This window comes from Malania oleifera, chromosome 5 (assembly GCF_029873635.1).
Source record: "Malania oleifera isolate guangnan ecotype guangnan chromosome 5, ASM2987363v1, whole genome shotgun sequence".
NCBI lineage: Eukaryota > Viridiplantae > Streptophyta > Magnoliopsida > Santalales > Ximeniaceae > Malania > Malania oleifera.
Window position 1 is genome coordinate 35,899,322 of NC_080421.1, and position 19,285 is coordinate 35,918,606.

Genomic DNA, 19,285 nt, shown 5'->3' on the forward strand with positions numbered 1-19,285 from the left:
TGTCAATCCCTAATCTTCAAGCTTGAGCAAATCAAATCAGATTCTCAAAGGGAACTTGTTAATCTACTGTACTTCAATCTAGTATTGAGGTTGATCTTTCAAGTTGTTATTTGTAAGAACATCTCAACTCATCTCATTACTTGTTCTTAATTAGCATAAGAAAAGTTTTGATCTTGAGTGTGTCCATTTGTATAAAAATTAATTTTTGAAGAGATCATTACTTGAGAAAGTTTATTTAACTTGATTGATTGAATTTTGATTCAAGAGTATATAAATATACATATATTTTTCAAAGAGCTTATTATTGAAAAACCTAGTTTGATTGAAAGGGTGATCTTGAAAGTACCTATACATATACATAGCTATTTGAAACAAGATCATTATTTGATTTATGGTGTGTGATTGATTCAAAGGTTTGATTCAAGTGTGTGTGTGCTAAAGGATCTATATTTTAGATATATTAACGCTTGATTAAATATCCTTGAAACTTATAACTATACATTTTATTGAGGGATATTTTTTGAAAATTAATATACTCAGTTTGTGATTGAGTACATGAAATAAAACTTTGTGATTTTGATTGAGTTTATATTCAAGACAAAGTTTTTTACTAACTAGTTCACTTCAAATATATTTGTACATTTTTGAAAAGTGAACCAAGAACCCTAGTTGACTCCAAAACATTTTAAATATATATATTTACTTGGGAGTTTTGGTTAAATAGGGAATTGTGTGTTGAAGCATATCATACATAAAATGATTGTATCATTTTCATACATTCATAAGCTTCAAGTTATATCATATGCTAATGTATTAGGATTTTGAATTGTACTCACCAGCTTTTGTTAGAAGCATTGTTTTGAGTGTTATTTTTCAGATTCTATTGTATACACAGTTCGGTGTGTGTACCGATGTGAGAGGAGAGAGTTGTATCTCTTGTAAGCAGCGGACTAGGAGGAAGTTGTACCTCTTGTAAGCAGCAAATTGTAAGGGAAGCTCCGTCCCACTTTAAGGAGCAAGGTTTTAGTGAATCCTTAAGTGGTTGCTCAAGGCGAGGATGTAGGCCAAGTCGGCTGAACCTCGTAAAACTACGTTTGTCCTCTCTCTTCCCTTCACTCTTTATTTTCAGCATTGCATTTAAATTGTGTATATTGCATGCATAGATTGAATAGCCATACACATACATAATTGAGTAACAAGAAGTTTTTGGTAAATTTATAAGAAGAGTTTAAGAGGTAACTAAGTGCCTTAGAATTTTTTAAATACCCAATTCATCCCCCCTCTTGGGATTACACCTAATTCAACATTTGGTATCAGAGAGGGTTTACATAGACTTGATAGTTAATTTGTAAAACGATCACATGGCACACAAACCTGTGTAACTCCATTCGGTGAGGGACACTCATCCACTGGACCACCCATTTTCTGTGGTGTAAATTACACCTATTGGAAACGTAGGATGAGTATATATCTACTGAACGTAGATTGGAAGGCTTGGAAAATTGTGACTAAGGGAAATCACATTCCCATGAAAGTAATTAATAAGATTAATGTACCTAAAACTGAAGATGAATATACTGAAGAGGATTGGAAGTCAGTTCAAATTAATGCCACTGCCATGAATATACTCTTTTGTGCATTAGATGTCAATGAATTTAATAGGGTAATGGCATGTAACTCAGTTAAAGAAATTTGGGAAAAATTAGAAGTTACATATGAAGGCACTAAGGAAGTCAAGGATAGTAGGATAGACATGCTCACTAGTGAATATGAAGCATTTAAAATGACGGTTGATGAATCCATAGAATCCATGTACACTAGATTCACACACATCATTAACTCATTAAATGCTCTTGGAAAAACTTACCCTACTTATGAGTTGATCAAGAAAATACTCAGGGGATTACCTCCAATGTGGGAATCAAAAGCTATGGTAATAGCAGAAGGGAGAAATCTTAAGGAGATGTCAATGGACGAACTCATTGGATCACTCATCACCTATGAGCTGGCAATTAACGAGAGGAAAAATGAGCAAAGCAAGGCTAAGAAGGTCACTGCACTTAAGGCATCATCAAGCTATTCAAGTGAAGGAAGTGATTCCAAAACAGATGATAACATGGCCTTGCTAAAAAAGAAGTTCGGGAAGTTCTTGAAGAAGAACAAAAAGTTCAACAGAAAATTTCAGAACTCTAAATCGGAAAGAGGAGATCAAAGCATGAAGAAAAAGAAGGAAGATCCACCAACATGCAACAACTGCTAAGAAGTTGGACACATCAAGCCTGAGTACCCCAAGCTCATAAAAGCTTCAAAGAAAAAGAAGAAGGCACTGAAGGTCGGCTAGGATACACACAACACTAGCAATTCAGAATCTAAATCCAATGACGACGAAGTTGCCAATCTGTGTCTAATGGCACATGATGACCTTGAGGTACAATCATCTTTTTCATCATCTTCATACTATTCTAGTGAATCTGAAAATGAAAATGATATGATTTCATATGATGAACTAAAACAAGAATACCTGTACACTATTAAAATGCTTAAGAAGAAAACAAAGAAAATTTTTGAGTTGAGAAGCAAAGTCAAAGAACTTTCAAATCTAATTGAACACCAAAATGAATCCCATGCATCTTTTATAAAAGATAAAGATTTGAAAATTGAGGAGTTAGAAAAAGACTTGAAAGATAAATCTGAAATTATCTGTAAATTTACCAAAGGACAAAATAATTTTGAAAAGCTTTTAGGATCTCAAAGAAATTCTCTAGAAAAAGAACGGCTCGGTTTTAACGGTAAAGAAAATACAAAGAAAAGACATCTTTACATAGGGTCTTTTACAAAAGAATCAAAGTCATTTGTTCCAACTAAGAATCATTATAGATATACTACATGCTTTAAATGTAGAAGGTTGGGTCACATACAATTTGGCTATCTTTTCAAAAATAAAGATGTAAAAATTAAGAAAGTATGGAAGGTCAAAGGTCAATCTAGCACTAACCCTCCTGGACCCAAGACAATCTGGGTACCAAAGCTAGTTGTTTAATTGTGTCTTGCAGATTTGCTTAAGATCCACATCCTCAAAAGATAGATGGTATATGGATAGCGGATGTTCACTCCACATGGCCGGAGATAAAGCAAAATTCACATCCATCATACTCAAGGATGAAGGGTTTGTTACTTTTGGTGATAATGCTAAGGGAAGGATCACAGGTGTAGGTAAAGTTGGTAATGATTCTTCACTCATTATTGATGATGTTTTATTATTTGAAGGTTTAAAGCACAATTTATTGAGCGTAAGTCAACTATGTGATAAAGGCTACAAAGTATCATTTGAACATGACAAATGCATGATTGAAAACAAAACTGATAATAAAATAATGTTCATTGCTAAGCGTCATGAAAACGTATATACCACAAGCTTTGATAACTTAACTTCACAGAGTGTGACATGCTTATCTTCTATGAATGAAATAAGCTGGATTTGGCATAGGAGAATAGGACACGCAAACATGAATTTAATCTCAAAACTAGTTAAGAAAGAATTAGTTAAGGGACTGCCTAAGACTAAATTTGTGAAAGATAAAATTTGTGATGCATGCCAACTAGGAAAACAAGCAAGAACAAGCTTTAAGAAGAAGAAAGAGATCTCCACTACTAGGCCACTTCAAATGCTACACTTAGACTTATTTGGACCAAACCCAATTCATAGTTTAGGAAGAAAATCATACGCATTTGTCATAGTTGATGACTTTTCACGATACACATGGGTACTATTCTTAGGTCATAAAGATGAAGCATGTGAAAAATTTATAAACCTGTGCAAGAAAGTACAAAATGAAAAGGGATACACAATTACCAAAATTCGAAGTGATAGGGGTAGAGAATTTAAAAATCAGGGCATGGAAGACTATTGTAATTCATTAGGAATTGCCCATAATTTTTCAGCTCCTAGAACACCACAACAGAACGGTGTAGTTGAAAGGAAGAATAGGTCTATTCAAGAAATGGCCAGAACTATGCTTAACGAACATAAATTACCTAAATACTTCTGGGCCGAGGCAGTGAATACCGCCTGCTATGTGCTAAATAGAGTTCTGATTAGACCATCACTTAATAAGACTCCTTATGAATTATGGAATGGCCATAGACCAAACATATCATATTTTCATGTCTTTGGCTGTAAGTGTTTTGTGCTTAGAAACAATGAGCATCTAGGAAAGTTTGATGTGAAATCAGATGAAGGTATCTTCCTAGGATATGCTTTAGATAGTAAAGCCTATAGAGTGTATAACAAACGAACATTGACGGTCATAGAATCTATTCATGTAGTGTTCGATGAGTCAAATCCCTTCTCTAAAAGAACTGATGAAGATGAAATTGAATTAAACAAGAAACTAGAAGAATTATCAATTGAGAATGATTCAGAAAAGAAAAATGAACTTAAAGAACCATCCATTGAAATTGATCAAACTAAAAATGAGGTTAATGAACCACCTAGAGAATGGAAATACATAAAGAATCATCCCATAGATCAAATAATAGGTGAACCATTACGTGGAGTATCCACTCACTCCTCTCTTAGGAACATGATGAGTCATTGTGCATTTTTATCTCAAGAAGAACCTAAGAATGTGAGTGAAGCTCTAGAGGATGAATCTTGGGTGTTATCCATGCAATAAGAATCAAATCAATTTGAAAGAAACAAAGTATGGACTTTAGTTCCTAGACCAGAGGATAAGTCAATCATAGGGACCAAATGGATATATAAGAATAAGAAAGATGAACATGGAGTAGTTGTGAGGAATAAGGTTAGATTAGTAGCTCAGGGATATAATCAAGAAGAAGGTATAGATTTTGAAGAAACATTTTCCCCTGTAGCTAGGATGGAAGTCATACAAATGCTATTAGCATATGCAGCTTTTAAGGATTTCAAGCTATATCAAATGGACGTCAAAAGTTCTTTCTTAAATGGCTACATAAATGAAGAAGTGTATGTAGAACAACCCCCAGGCTTTGAAAACCATAAGAATCTAGATCACGTGTATAAACTGACAAAAGCCTTGTACGGTTTAAAGCAAGATCCTAGAGCTTGGTATGAAAGGCTAAGCGGTTTTCTATTAGAAAATGGATTTATAAGAGGAAAGATAGATACAACTATATTCATAAAGGCTAAGAAAGATGATATTCTCCTAGTGCAAGTATATGTAGATGACATCATCTTTGGTGCTACAGATAAAGAATTGTGTAATGAATTTGCCAATACTATGCAAAATGAATTTGAGATGAGCATGATAGGTGAACTAAATTTCTTCCTAGGACTTCAAATCAAACAAGCAAATCATGGAATATTCATAAATCAATCAAAGCATATTAGAGACCTACTCAAAAAGTTTAACATGGAAGACAGAAAAATACTAGGTACACCTATGAGCGCTTCAATGAAATTAGACAAAGATGAACAAGGTATACCTGTAGACGTCAAGCTATAATGTGGAATGATAGGTAGCTTGTTATACCTGACTGCCAGTAGACCAGATATAATGTTTAGCATATGTTTGTGCGCAAGATTTCAGTCTGCTCCAAAAGAGTCTCATTTGCTAAACACTTTGTGTATGAATATGAGCATATTGTCATTCATTAATTATTTGACGCATTAATTGAGGGGGAGCCTTGCTTAGGTGTAACCCACTATATATTTTTGCTCGTGCATTTGTCATCATCAAAAAGGGGGAGATTGTTGACTCTATGAGTCCAATCCTGTTTTTATAATGACAAATCACTTGATATTTGATCTGTGCATTCATTTTGTGAACAGGACTTACACTAAGCATGCACGAAAAGATAACGAGTCATGGAAGCCATAAAGTAAAGCTGATAAATTTTAGAAAGCACCATGGAACTCAAAGAGTAGGAGAATCAAGATGCAAGCGGCAAAGTTCAAGAATATTTTGGGAATGGGTATTTAGAACACATGTACTTACATTTTCATATGATTTAATTTGAAGCTCAATATAACTTAGAATGATTTTAGGATTCATGCATTTCATGTACATCGTTAGGAAACTCTTATGGACTTAGAAATGTTCCTAAAATTATTAAAAATATGTTTTCTAAAAAGACCTAAGAAAAGGAGCAAAACAGAATTTTAAATTAGAAAAGAAAATTTGAGAAAAAGGGGACTTCGGTAGCTTGAACTCAACCTCAGGCGCTTGAAGAATTTCTTCGGTAGCCTGAAGATTAAGTTCGGTAACCTGAAGAATTAAATGGGAAAGACAGAACCTGGCAGAGGTACTTCGGTCACATCACCCTAGAACCTCAGGCACTTGAAGTTGTCACTTCAGGAGCCTGAACCCCACTTCGGTTGCCTGAACCTGTGGGAAACTTAAAATTTAGATTTTTATTAAAAAGACTCGCGAGCTATTTTATTGATCCAATGGCTGAGATCAATCCTAAGGGTAATATACTATATATTTTGAATATCTAAACCCTAGAATAGAAGTTAGACACACAAGAAAGAGAAGAACACACCTTGTTGGAAGAAGATTGAAAATTTGATCCTAGTGCTATACGATTGCATATATGTCAATCCCTAATCTTCAAGCTTGAGCAAATCAAATCAGATTCTCAAAGGGAACTTGTTAATCTACTGTACTTCAATCTAGTATTGAGGTTGATCTTTCAAGTTGTTATTTGTAAGAACATCTCAACTCATCTCATTACTTGTTCTTAACTAGCATAAGAAAAGTTTTGATCTTGAGTGTGTCCATTTGTATAAAAATTAATTTTTGAAGAGATCATTACTTGAGAAAGTTTATTTAACTTGATTGATTGAATTTTGATTCAAGAGTATATAAATATACATATATTTTTCAAAGAGCTTATTATTGAAAAACCTAGTTTGATTGAAAGGGTGATCTTGAAAGTACCTATACATATACATAGCTATTTGAAACAAGATCATTATTTGATTTATGGTGTGTGATTGATTCAAAGGTTTGATTCAAGTGTGTGTGTGCTAAAGGATCTATATTTTAGATATATTAACGCTTGATTAAATATCCTTGAAACTTATAACTATACATTTTATTGAGGGATATTTTTTGAAAATTAATATACTCAGTTTGTGATTGAGTACATGAAATAAAACTTTGTGATTTTGATTGAGTTTATATTCAAGACAAAGTTTTTTACTAACTAGTTCACTTCAAATATATTTGTACATTTTTGAAAAGTGAACCAAGAACCCTAGTTGACTCCAAAACATTTTAAATATATATATTTACTTGGGAGTTTTGGTTAAATAGGGAATTGTGTGTTGAAGCATATCATACATAAAATGATTGTATCATTTTCATACATTCATAAGCTTCAAGTTATATCATATGCTAATGTATTAGGATTTTGAATTGTACTCACCAGCTTTTGTTAGAAGCATTGTTTTGAGTGTTATTTTTCAGATTCTATTGTATACACAGTTCGGTGTGTGTACCGATGTGAGAGGAGAGAGTTGTATCTCTTGTAAGCAGCGGACTAGGAGGAAGTTATGCCTCTTGTAAGCAATGGATTGTAAGGGAAGCTCCGTCCCACTTTAAGGAGCAGGGTTTTAGTGAATCCTTGAGTGGTTATTCAAGGCGAGGACGTAGGCCAAGTCGGTTGAATCTCGTAAAACTGCGTTTGTCCTTTCTCTTCCTTTCACTATTTATTTTCAGCATTGCATTTGAATTGTGTATATTGCATGCATAGATTGAATAGTTGTACACATACATAATTGAGTAACAATAAGTTGTTGGTAAATTTATAAAAAGAGTTTAAGGGGTAACTAAGTGCCTTAGAATTTTTTAAATACCCAATTCACCCCCCCCCCCTCTTGGGATTACACCTAATTCAACAGATGAGTCTTGCAACAATGATGTAGAGACTCACTAGCTACAAAAGTTTTCCCACATAAAAATTTATTAGTTAAATTGGGAGAAAAACCTTAGCTAAAAACTCTCAATCAAAAATAATATTGCAATCAAGAACAAGGAGAGTTTAAGCATTAGAAAAACTTAAGAACACTCTTTAGGGACTTGATCTATCAAGGGAATAGCAAAGAGTGAGTATATGGGCTTGGTATAAAAAAAAAAATGTGCTCTAGGAAATTCAGAAGATATTTTGCTAATTGAAAATTGTTGGCCTAACTGGACTTTTCAATCTTGTTTTGATGATAACAAAGTGAAGGATGCTTTAACATGTGATGTTGAGTGATTTGAGTTAGGTAAAAGGACACGCACTGTTGATAAGCTGAAGTTCAATGTCAATTTAGTGGAAGCTCCTTAAAATATTGAAGTCAATGAAGGACAAATGAAGAGGTTAAAGGCAAACAATTCTTAAAGTCAAAAGTGAATCTCGAGAGGCTGAATGAGGCTGAAGAACTTAGTGTTTACGAAAACCATGATTAGAAGGATTGTTGTAAGTACTTCAAAGTCACATACTATCTAGATAGATGTAAAGCTCTTATAAATCAAAACAAACTAATAAACACTTTTTGAAAGACCTTAAAATATGTCTTTGATTAAAAGGTCTCAAATGAAGAAAGTTTTCAAAGTAAAAAAAATAAATAAATAAATACTGAGAGCTAGGCTATTGCCAACCTTCTGGGTTTTCAAAATTATTCTTTGGAAAAATTTTGAATTTCAAAATTAATTTAATAATTTAATTAAATGAGGAAATTGTTCTTTGGAAAAATTTTAAATTTCAAAATTAATTCAATAATTTAATGCTACCTAATTAAATAAGGAAATTGTTCCTTGGAAAAATTTTGAATTTCAAAATTAATTCAATAATTTAATTAAATAAGGAAATTGTTCTTTGGAAAAATTTTAAATTTCAAAATTAATTCAATAATTTAATGCTACCTAATTAAATGAGAAAATTGTTTTTTTTTTTAATTTTGAATTTCAAAATTAATTCAATAATTTAATGCTACCTAATTAAATGAGGAAATTGTTCTTTGAAAAAGTTTATAAATACCTCTTTGGGTAATGGAAAATTAGAGGGAGAATAGATAAGCAAGATAAACCTAAGAGATCAAACAGTCAATACGCTGAAATTCTTCCCGCGCTAAAATTCTCCTTAAGTTCCTTTGCTCACATCATTTTGCGAGAGAAAAACTCTACATTTTTGGTGGATTGAAAAATCAAAAGCTTGGTTCCGAGTTGCATTCAATTTTTTTTAAAGAACCATTGGTGACTTCTAAAACTTTAAAGTTTCACTTGTTCTGTTTAGCTTTGGTTTTTTAAAGTATGATTTAGAACTTAATTTGTACAACCTGCTCTATATTGTGAGAGTGTTTTTGTATGCAGAATTTATCTTGTACTCTTGTAGATTGTAACGATTCCAGGTTTGTTGGATCGTTGGCTAGGCGAGGGGATATCGCTTAGAGAGGTGCTGCTCTAGTGCAATTGAAGGAGTGACCAAACGAGGGTATATCGTTTGGAGAGGCAAGCTCTAGCCTACTGAAGTAGTGTGTAAAAGTTTTTATTCCACTCGGAAGGAACAAGGTATAGTGAACTCCTTAGGTGGTTTACCTAAGACAAGTACGTAGGCTAGGTATAAGCCAAACCTCATAAAAGTGGTGGTGTCACTCTCCTTTCCTTACTCTCTTTTAATTTTAGCAATGATATGCCCTATGTGAATGTTTAATACTTTTAATTATAAAGAAAACACATATTAGAAATTAAGTAAACCCAAAAACTAATTTGTTCTTAGGCTTGCAGAAACCGAAGGGAGTACGTTGGTTAATTGATCTTTTGCGGAAATTGAAAAGGAGTATGTTGATTAGTTAACATCCAAAAACTTATTAGCTGAAGGTTTAATTAAGTTCTGATATTGAAAAATGTGTTTGAATGCCGTTGTAATATTCAAATTCAAAATACAACAACAGGAGTTGTATATTCATATATAGGGACTCTAAATATTCAAATTGATTTTTGTTGGGTGGTATTGTGCTTGAATAGTAAGTTAATTGATTGTATTTGTTGATTGTGGATTAAATAGAAAATAGGAATTTGTGTGGATTGCCTCATTAACAAAAATACAAGTAATCCTTAAAAGATTGTGAAAAGGGACAAGAATTCTCAAAAACAGTCAAAGAAATTTTTAATAACCCAATTCACTCCCCCTCTTGGGACTACACCTTAGGTTTCAAAAATACTAATTGCCCTTAATTTTTGCAAATGAACTCATTTATATAGAGAAGGCAAAAAATATAACCGTTTGAAACATATAGAGAATTATTAAAAAAAATTAAATAAGTTTAAGAAGTTAACCCTATTTTACCCTAACTAACTGTGGTAAAAACTTTGCCCAACCCGAGAGTTTCGGTCGCCCGAACAGACACAACAAGAAAAGGTGAGTTTGAAGTTCGGGTGCCTGAATGGGGGTTCGGCTTGCTGATTGAGACGATTTTCCATTCTGTCTTAGGTTTGGTCACTTGGACTCAAGTTCGGTCTGCCAAACTTGAACATTCAGTCGCCCGAGGGTAATTTCAACATGAAGTTCGAGCACCCAAGTTGTCGAAAAAAGTAAGCGTGCGAGTTCGGTTGACTGTGGACACTCAAGTAATTTTGAGTTCAGTCACCCAAAGTTAGGTCAACTATTTGACCAGTCCATGATTCGGTCGACCGAAGCAATTTGAATTTCTAGGGTCGATCGCCCAAAGTCCTTATTAATTTACCCTAAGGTCCATTACTTGATTTAAATTTACGTCTGGTGACATTTGAACTGTAGTGAGGTCTTGTGCACTAATTGTGGGAACCTAAGGTCAATCTAAGGCCAAACTGAGCATACAGTCCTACCATGCATGATGCAGTTATTACAGACCAAATTGAATTACAATCTGCAAAGAAGAATATAAAAATACAAATACAAATTAAGCACAATATTCTTCTATCTTCCTTGAGGTCACTATACATCATCATGATATAAAAAGTTTTTCAACTCCATGCGTAAAGTGAACTTGCATGCATGCTCAGGGCAAACATCAATACCAAGTGTATTTGTCATTATCAAAACGGGATATGACCAATTAGGTCAACAAATTTAATACTCCTATCAGACTCATTTCAAATTATTTTTGCATTTATTTGGAAAAGTTCATACATAAACCTTCGTTTGTAGCACCAAATATAATATCATCTACATTGATTTGAATCATGAGCATATCTTCATTTTTAGATTTAATAAGTAATATGTTGTCTACCTTTCCTCTAGAAAATCCATTTTCATGTAAAAATCTACTCAACCTCTCATACCAAGCCCTAGGGGCTTGTTTCAACCCATATAAAGCTTTTGTTAACCTAAACATATAATCAAGGTTATGGATGTCCTCAAATCCTGGAGGTTATGCCATGTAGACTTCTTCATTTATTAATCTATTTAAGAATGCACTCTTCACGTCCATTTGGTATAGTTTAAATTCTTTGTGAGATGCATATGCTAGTAGCATTCTTATGACTTCCATTCTAGCTATGAGAGCAAAGGTCTCATCATAGCCTATTCCCTCTTTTTGGTTATATCCTTGAGCCACAAGTCTAGCTTTGTTACGTACTACTATTCCATTTTCATCCTTTTTATTCCTAAATACCCATTTTCTTCCAATTATTGAATGATCATCTGGTCTAGGAACTAACTTCCATACTTTATTTCTTTGAAACTGATGTAGCTCTTCTTGCATAGCAACTATCCAAGAATCATGACTTAAGGCTTCTTCAATGTTGTTCGGTTCTTCTTGAGATAGGAATGCATAATGATTGCATATATTTTTCAATGAATATCTAGTGGATATACCATGTGATGGTTCTCCTATAATTTGATCATTTGGATGAATTCTTACAAATTTCCATTCTCTAGGTAGTTCAGAATTTTCTAAAGATTCATCATTTGAAGTTGGTTAATTTGTCTCATCCTTGACTTCTTTTATTTCTAAGTCTTCTAACTTTTGTGTTGTTTCAACTTCCTCAATATTTATTGTTTTAGTAAATGGATTTTCCTCATCAAAAGTTACATGTATTGATTATATAATTGTGAGTTCTTTTATTGAAGATTCTGAATGCTTTGCTTTTTAATGTATATTCTAAGAATATTCCTTCATCTGATTTTGCATCAAATTTTCCTAAGTCATCTTTATCATTCAATACAAAATACTTGCACCTAAATACTTGAAAATAAGATATGTTTAGCCTTCTTCCTTTCCATAGTTCATAGGGGGTTTTATTTAAACTTGATCTTATGGAAACTCTATTCATTACATAGCATGTGGTATTTACTGCTTCAACCCAAAAATATTTAGGTGGCTTATGTTCATTAAGCATGGTCCTAGCCATTTCTCGAAGAGATCTATTCTTTCTTTCAACAACTCCAGTTTGTTGAGGAGTTTAAGGTGCTGAAAATTTGAGATTTATTCCTTGTTCACTGCAAAATTTTTCAATTTTTTTATTATTAAATTCGCTTCCTTTATCACTCTTTATATTTAAAACGCCAGATCCTTTTTCATTTTGAAGTCTTTTGCAAAAGTTAATTAGCATCTTGCAAGCTTCATCTTTGGAGGTTAAGAAGAGTACCCTAGGTAAAACTAGAGTAGTCATCAACTATGACAAAAACATGCTGCTTTCCTCCTAAACTCTAAGTTCTAGTAGGGCCAAATAAATCTAACTGAATAAGCTCTAAGGGCCTACTAGTGGAAATAAGTTTCTTCCTTTTAAAGCTAGTCTTAGTTTGCTTTCCAAGTTGGCATGCATTACAGATTTTGTCTTTTACAAACTTAGTACTAGGTAGACCTTTGAATAAGTTTTTCTTAGCTAGTTTATAAAGTAAATCCATACTTCCATGCCCAAGTCTCCTATGCCCTAGCCATTTAGCTTCATTCATAGTTGTCAAGAAAGTAACTTCTTGAGAGATCAAGTTTTCAAAGTTTATGCAGTATACATTATCAACTCTTTCTGCATTGAACAAGATTTTATTCTTATCTTTGTTTTATGCATTTGTCTTGTTTAAAGATTAAATCAAATCCTTTATCACTTAGTCGACTAATGCTGAGTAGATTATGTTTTAATCCATCTACTAGTAAGAATTCATCAATAGTTAAGTATGGGTCTCTACCTACTTTTCTGATATTGATTATCTTACCTTTGGCATTGTCTCCAAAGGTGACATATCCATCATCCTTAAGCATTAATGTGGTGAACTTTGACTTGTCTCTGATCATGTGTCTTGAACACCCACTATCCAAGTACCATTTGTCTTTTGATGGAGTGGTACTAAAGCATACCTACAAGAGGGTTTCAAGGTGTTACTCTTTGTTATCCAAACTTTATTAGGCTTTTTGGTTTTAGGTTTTTTTTCAACTTTTACTCGCCATACTTTCTTGACTTTACTTTTTCTTTTAAATGGACATTCAAAATTTATGTGTCTTTTTTTTTTTTGCACCAGAAGCAAGTAGTGTGTTCATAAGAATTAGTGGAGGATGTGTTTGCATAGTATTTTTATTCCTTTACAAAGTACCCAATGTAAAGATTCCTTTTCCTTTTTTTTTTTTCAACTCCATTGAATCCAATTCATTCATTGTCTAAGGACATTCTTTAAGTACCTATCAGCTTTTCAAAGTTTTCCTTTCCTTTTGTAAAATTGTAGATGATTTTGTCTATATCCTCAATTTTACTTTTAAGGTCGCTTATTTCTAAATCCTTTTTTCTCTTACCATTTACTTGTAACTTTACTAGGTTTTGAGACATTTCATTTATTTTATTCATGAGATCATTAATGTGAGAGTCCTTTTCTTTTTCAGCTGATTTCGAAGTTTCTAGTTGATTTTTAAGTATTTCATTTTGTTCTTTCAAGGCTAGATTTCTTTTAGAGACTCTTATGAACCTATTATGTAAAGAGAATAACTCAGCTTGCATTTCTCTATATGAGGACATACTATCACACGAATCATTACATGACTCATCATTTGTTTCTTTAGATGAGCTAGTATAGGAGTTTACCTCATCGTCTTTTGCCATGAAGCAGATGTTCGCTATTTCTTGATCGCTAGATTCATCCTCTAATTCACTTGAGCTTTAGTCATCCCATGTAGCTTTCATAGCCTTCTTTTTCTTCTTTTTAGTATCCTTCTTAAGCTGTGGATAATCAGGTTTAATATGCTCAACATTTTTGCAATTATAACAAGTACGGGGTTCATTCTTTGTTTCCTTTTTACTTTTTTCCCCTTTGTCAGATTTTAAGCCTTTAAACTTTTGAGTGAATTTCTTATTCTTTTTAAAAACTTTCCAAGTCTTCTAGTGATGAAGGCTATATAATCATCGTGCAATTCGTTTTCTTCTTCTTTTCTAGAGCTATCTTTAGTGGCTTCAAGTGCTATTGATTTCTTGTTTTTGTTCTAAGAATTTCTTACAATTATCACCAGTTCATAACTGAGGAGTGATCCTATCAAATCATCTAGGGAAGTATTTTTCAAATTTCTTCCTTCTTTATTGTAATTGCCTTAGGTTTCCAAATTTGTGGAAGTCCTCTAAGAATTTTCCGGATCATTTCATAAGTTGAGTAATTCTTTCCTAAGGCATTGAGGGAGTTTATTATATGAGTGAGTCTAATGTACATACTAGTAATGGTCTCATTAGGATTCATCCTAAAAGCTTCATACTCGCTAGTGAGCATATCGATTCTATTATCTCTTACATCAATAGTACCTTCATAGGTTACTTCAACTTTCTCCCAGATTTATTTAGCTGATTTACATGCCATTATCCTATTGAATTCATTTACATCAAGAGTACAATATAATGCATTCATAACACTTGAATTTACTTGCAATATCTTATGGTCATTGTCAGTCATCTCTTTTTCTTCTTTAGGTATTTCTTTACCGTCCATGATTTTAGTGGGGATAAGGTCATCATGTGTGACAACTTTCCATGCTTTCCAATCCATAGTTTGTAAATAAATTCTCAATCTTTGCTTCCAAAAGGTTTACACTGCAGAAAATAGATGGTCTAGATGAGGATTGACCCTCAGCAAAGGGAGATACTCCTAGGTGTGTCATATGGATCTTTAGGTTGTATATGGATGTATTTACACACACTGTTATATCTTGCTAACATTCCCCCTCACACTCGAGGAGATAAAGAGACCAACTTGTTGAAAACGAAATGTTGAAATCGGTCAGACTTTGGTGAAGATGTTAGCTAGTTATTCAGAGGAGAGATTGGCAACCAAAATTTGATACCATGTTAGATAAACATAGTTTGGGAAGAATAAATGAATGAATAATTGTTTATTATGAATGATTATCTTCTCTTAGTGCCAAAGGCTCAATGGAAAATATGTATTTACACACATGGATCGCATGTGTTAATTCATTCAAGATATATATATAGATAGATAAATTTAAATAAGGTAGGTATGTACACGTGGATGTATTTATATATAATTTTATCCTTCTAACACTTAAAATTAAGAAGCAAAACTATTCTCACCAAAATAAGATTACACTCCTTTTGGTGATAATTAAAATTTCAAATTCCTTTAATAACAATTTCTCTAAAAGTCGTATGTGTGTATGTTGTGTGTGTATTCACTAGGGGAAAAGTTGAGGATTTTCAAAGAAGTCACAAGCAAAGATCAATAGTTTTCTAATTTTTTTATGATGAACATGTAAAATAAAGTGTTGAATTTCATTTCATTTATTTTTTATATACCAATCATTTCCTTTTCAAGAATAGATTAGTGTGGCTATAGATTGGTTTCCTTTTAAATAAAGTGGTGATAATTTGTTCAATTGACCCAAATTACAGTTCATAAGTTCAACGGTTTTCAATTAGTGTGGGAATAGATTAATGCTTCCAATGATTGAGAATTTGCATAAGCTTGGACATGGGGGCCTTCAAATTTTCTCTCTTTTTTGGCACAATATGCCTTTTAAAGGTGGCCTAGAAGGGCAGCTTAAGTTAAAATTCTACCCATTTCTCCCCCCCCCCCCCACCCCAACATACTCTTACAAGAGCCAAAGAGATGAACCACTATGTTTAATTCACAGCTAAGATCCGAATCTAAGATCCGAATTCCTATTCCTACTCTCAAACACAACCTTTCAGCAAAATTCAAGAAGAATTGCGTGTTACTTCTACTTTTATGATAATTGACTAATATCTATCAACTTAAACATTATAAATTATAAGATTAGTCGATTACTTTTCCATAAATATATTTTGTAGGAAAAACTTATCCTTCAATATTCAACAATTTGTGTTGCTGGCCCAAACTTAATAGACAAAATTATAGGTTTAAAAATTTTAATTGATATAGAAACACAACCAAGGATGGAGCATGGGAGTACTTGTCGGTTGTTAGAATTATTACTACAACCTAACGCTCAGATACCAATTGAGAACTAATGTGTACTCCCAAGAGGGGGGGTGAATTGGGTTTTTAAATTTTTTTTTTTTATAAATCCTTATATTAAGTCTTTCCCAACTCTTTTATATTTGGAAATCACAAAAGTATAATTGATTTGCAATGACCAACACTCAATCCAATCAAAAAGGTAAGCTTGATTTCACAATATGAAACAAAATAGAAATCTCAACAAGCTTTCAAAATTCAGACTTTGATATCAAACAAGTAACTTGAGTTTAAGTATGTTTAATGAACTTTTTATATTTATCAACATACTTCCTTTAATCAAGATTTCCATAATCAATGTACTTTCTTTAATCAAGGTTTCCGCAATCCCAATAACTATTTAATTTCCACCAATTAAGTCAACATCCACACAATTTATATATGCAAAAAAATTAAAGAGGTTTGGGGAAGAGAGAGACGCAGAGATTTTACGAGGTTCAGCTATACCCACCTACTTCCTCGCTTTAGGCAAATCACCCAAGGATTTCATTATACCACTCCCTTAATAGAGTGGAGCAAACTGTTTACACACTCCTTTAAGTAGGATGGAGCCCTCCTCTCCAAGCAATGCCCCATGCTTAGCAGTCCAACGATTCAACAATCATGAACCATCAAAAACAACAAGAGAAACAAGAACAATTCTTGTGTACAAAAAGTACAATCAGCAAGAGTAGATTAGTAGAAGTAAATTTCACAATATACTTCAATCAAAATCAATATAGAAAGATGAAGCTCAAGAATGTATCACCAGGGTTCTTTCTTGGATTGAAAAACTTAGTAAAAACACAAAGAAACGTAGGCTTTAATTAGAAAATTCTCAATAGAAAACTTTAGCAATAGTGTTTTAGCAAGATGGCTTTTGAAGAGTAGAAAGTATTTTGCTTGAATGCTGACTGTATGTATTGGTGTCTTTAATCCTTTGATTTAACATGTATTTATAAATGAAAAAATTTTAATTTTCGTATTCCCCAAGTTACTTGGAGTGTTTCCCAAGTTTCCATAAAGTTTGGGGGTCAAGCAATCTAATTTGGAAACTTTTCTTCGCTATTCAAATTTGAATTTTACGAAGGTTAATTTCCTGATCTATTGAGGTCGGTCGCTCGATCTTTTAAAATTCAGCGACATTTCAAAGTCAAAATGGGGTCAGTCGTCTGGACTCACAGGGTCAATCGAATAGGCCTATTCTGTTTCCAAATTTATTTCAGCATATAAAGGTCAGTCGCCTGATTGGGCAACAATATAAGCTTTTGCAATTTTGTTTCTAAAAAGCTTTTGTAAACTTTTATTCTTGCCATATTGCTTTGAGACTTTTGAAAAATTTTTTGCGGGGGTTTCAAAATGTGGTCTCTAAGTCAATAATAAAACCTAAGAGCTTCATTCATTTATATTGAAATGTTTGAAGTACTTACATAAAACTATATAAAAACTATGATGCTTATAATCACTAATTCTTCATGAATAGCTTCCATTCTTCATATTGAGCTTGGCTTTAAGTTTCATTTTGAACTTCATGAAATCTTGTCATATTTAAGTTCGAGCTTTTAACAGACTTTGTCAAGCCCTTTGATATTGATCACTTAAGTCACTTTATCTTGATACTTGAGTTACCTAAAACATCATCACTTAACCAAACATGCTAAGTTTCCTTAATTTGTTATCATCAAAATAAGATTTGTAAGCCTTATTAGGCCAACAAGGCAAGAGATAAGAATTTTAGATTTGAACATGTTTCTTACCAAAAAACATTTAAATAGGAAGGAATATTCCACCTTTGATGTTTGCAAAAGATACTGAGGTTGTACCTGCTAAAAAAGTAATTTTTAAGATCATGCAAGCATTAATTTTCTAGTTAAGTCATTTAAGCACACACCGAATTATAACTAAAAAAGGCAACCATATAAATCCAGAGACATTAGAAGAATTTACACAAGGATCATATGACAAAATCAAAGAGTATGTGTCGAAGTATTATATTTTAATTTTAGATTTGCAAGAGAAACATATATTTTAAAGTGCATGCCACAATATAGTTCAAACGAAATCTAAGCTAAAAATATTTGAAAGCATGATATGATAGATATTAAATTTTGGATGCTCCCCCTATTGTTTTGAATCCAAGCTTAGATGCAATAAACTGTTTATACTAGTTAAAGACTAATTTCACTATACTTAGTAATATAAGCAAACATTTTAAAATGTTACGATAACTATACAGGATATTAATTGATTCATTTTGTTGACCTTATAGGTTATACCCTGTTTTGATTATGACAAATACTCTGATATTTAATGTCTATCAAGTTTGTGTGTAGGTTCATATTACTAAGATCGTATGATGCCATATGTTATCTTGAATAAAAAGAAGACCCAGAAGATTTATTTGTTGCAATTTATATTAAGTTTTATTCAGGTCTATAATATTTAAGTAGGAAATGTATGTAATAATTAATGCATATCATGCATGTAGGAACTGATAAGCTCAAAGACCTTAGAAAGGCCCTAAGTCCTTACACTTGCACTTAGGTTAGTCCCCAAAATCACATATGCTTTTAAGGGAACCTATTGAATTGAAATAAGACATAAATGACTAAAATAGTAAGGTTTCGGGTGACTGAACCTTGGTGTTCAAAACACCTCAGTCAACCAAACCATTGAATAGTCAGCGCGTTGACCTAACTTCAGGTGACTGAACTAAAAGGACTTTACCATCCCTAGTCAACTGGACTCATACCCTTACTTTTTCCAACTACTTGGGTGCCTGAACGTTCATGTTCAAATCACCCTCGAGCGATCGAACATGTAGTTTCGGTAAACCAAACTTAAGACCAGGTGACCGAACCTCGGATAG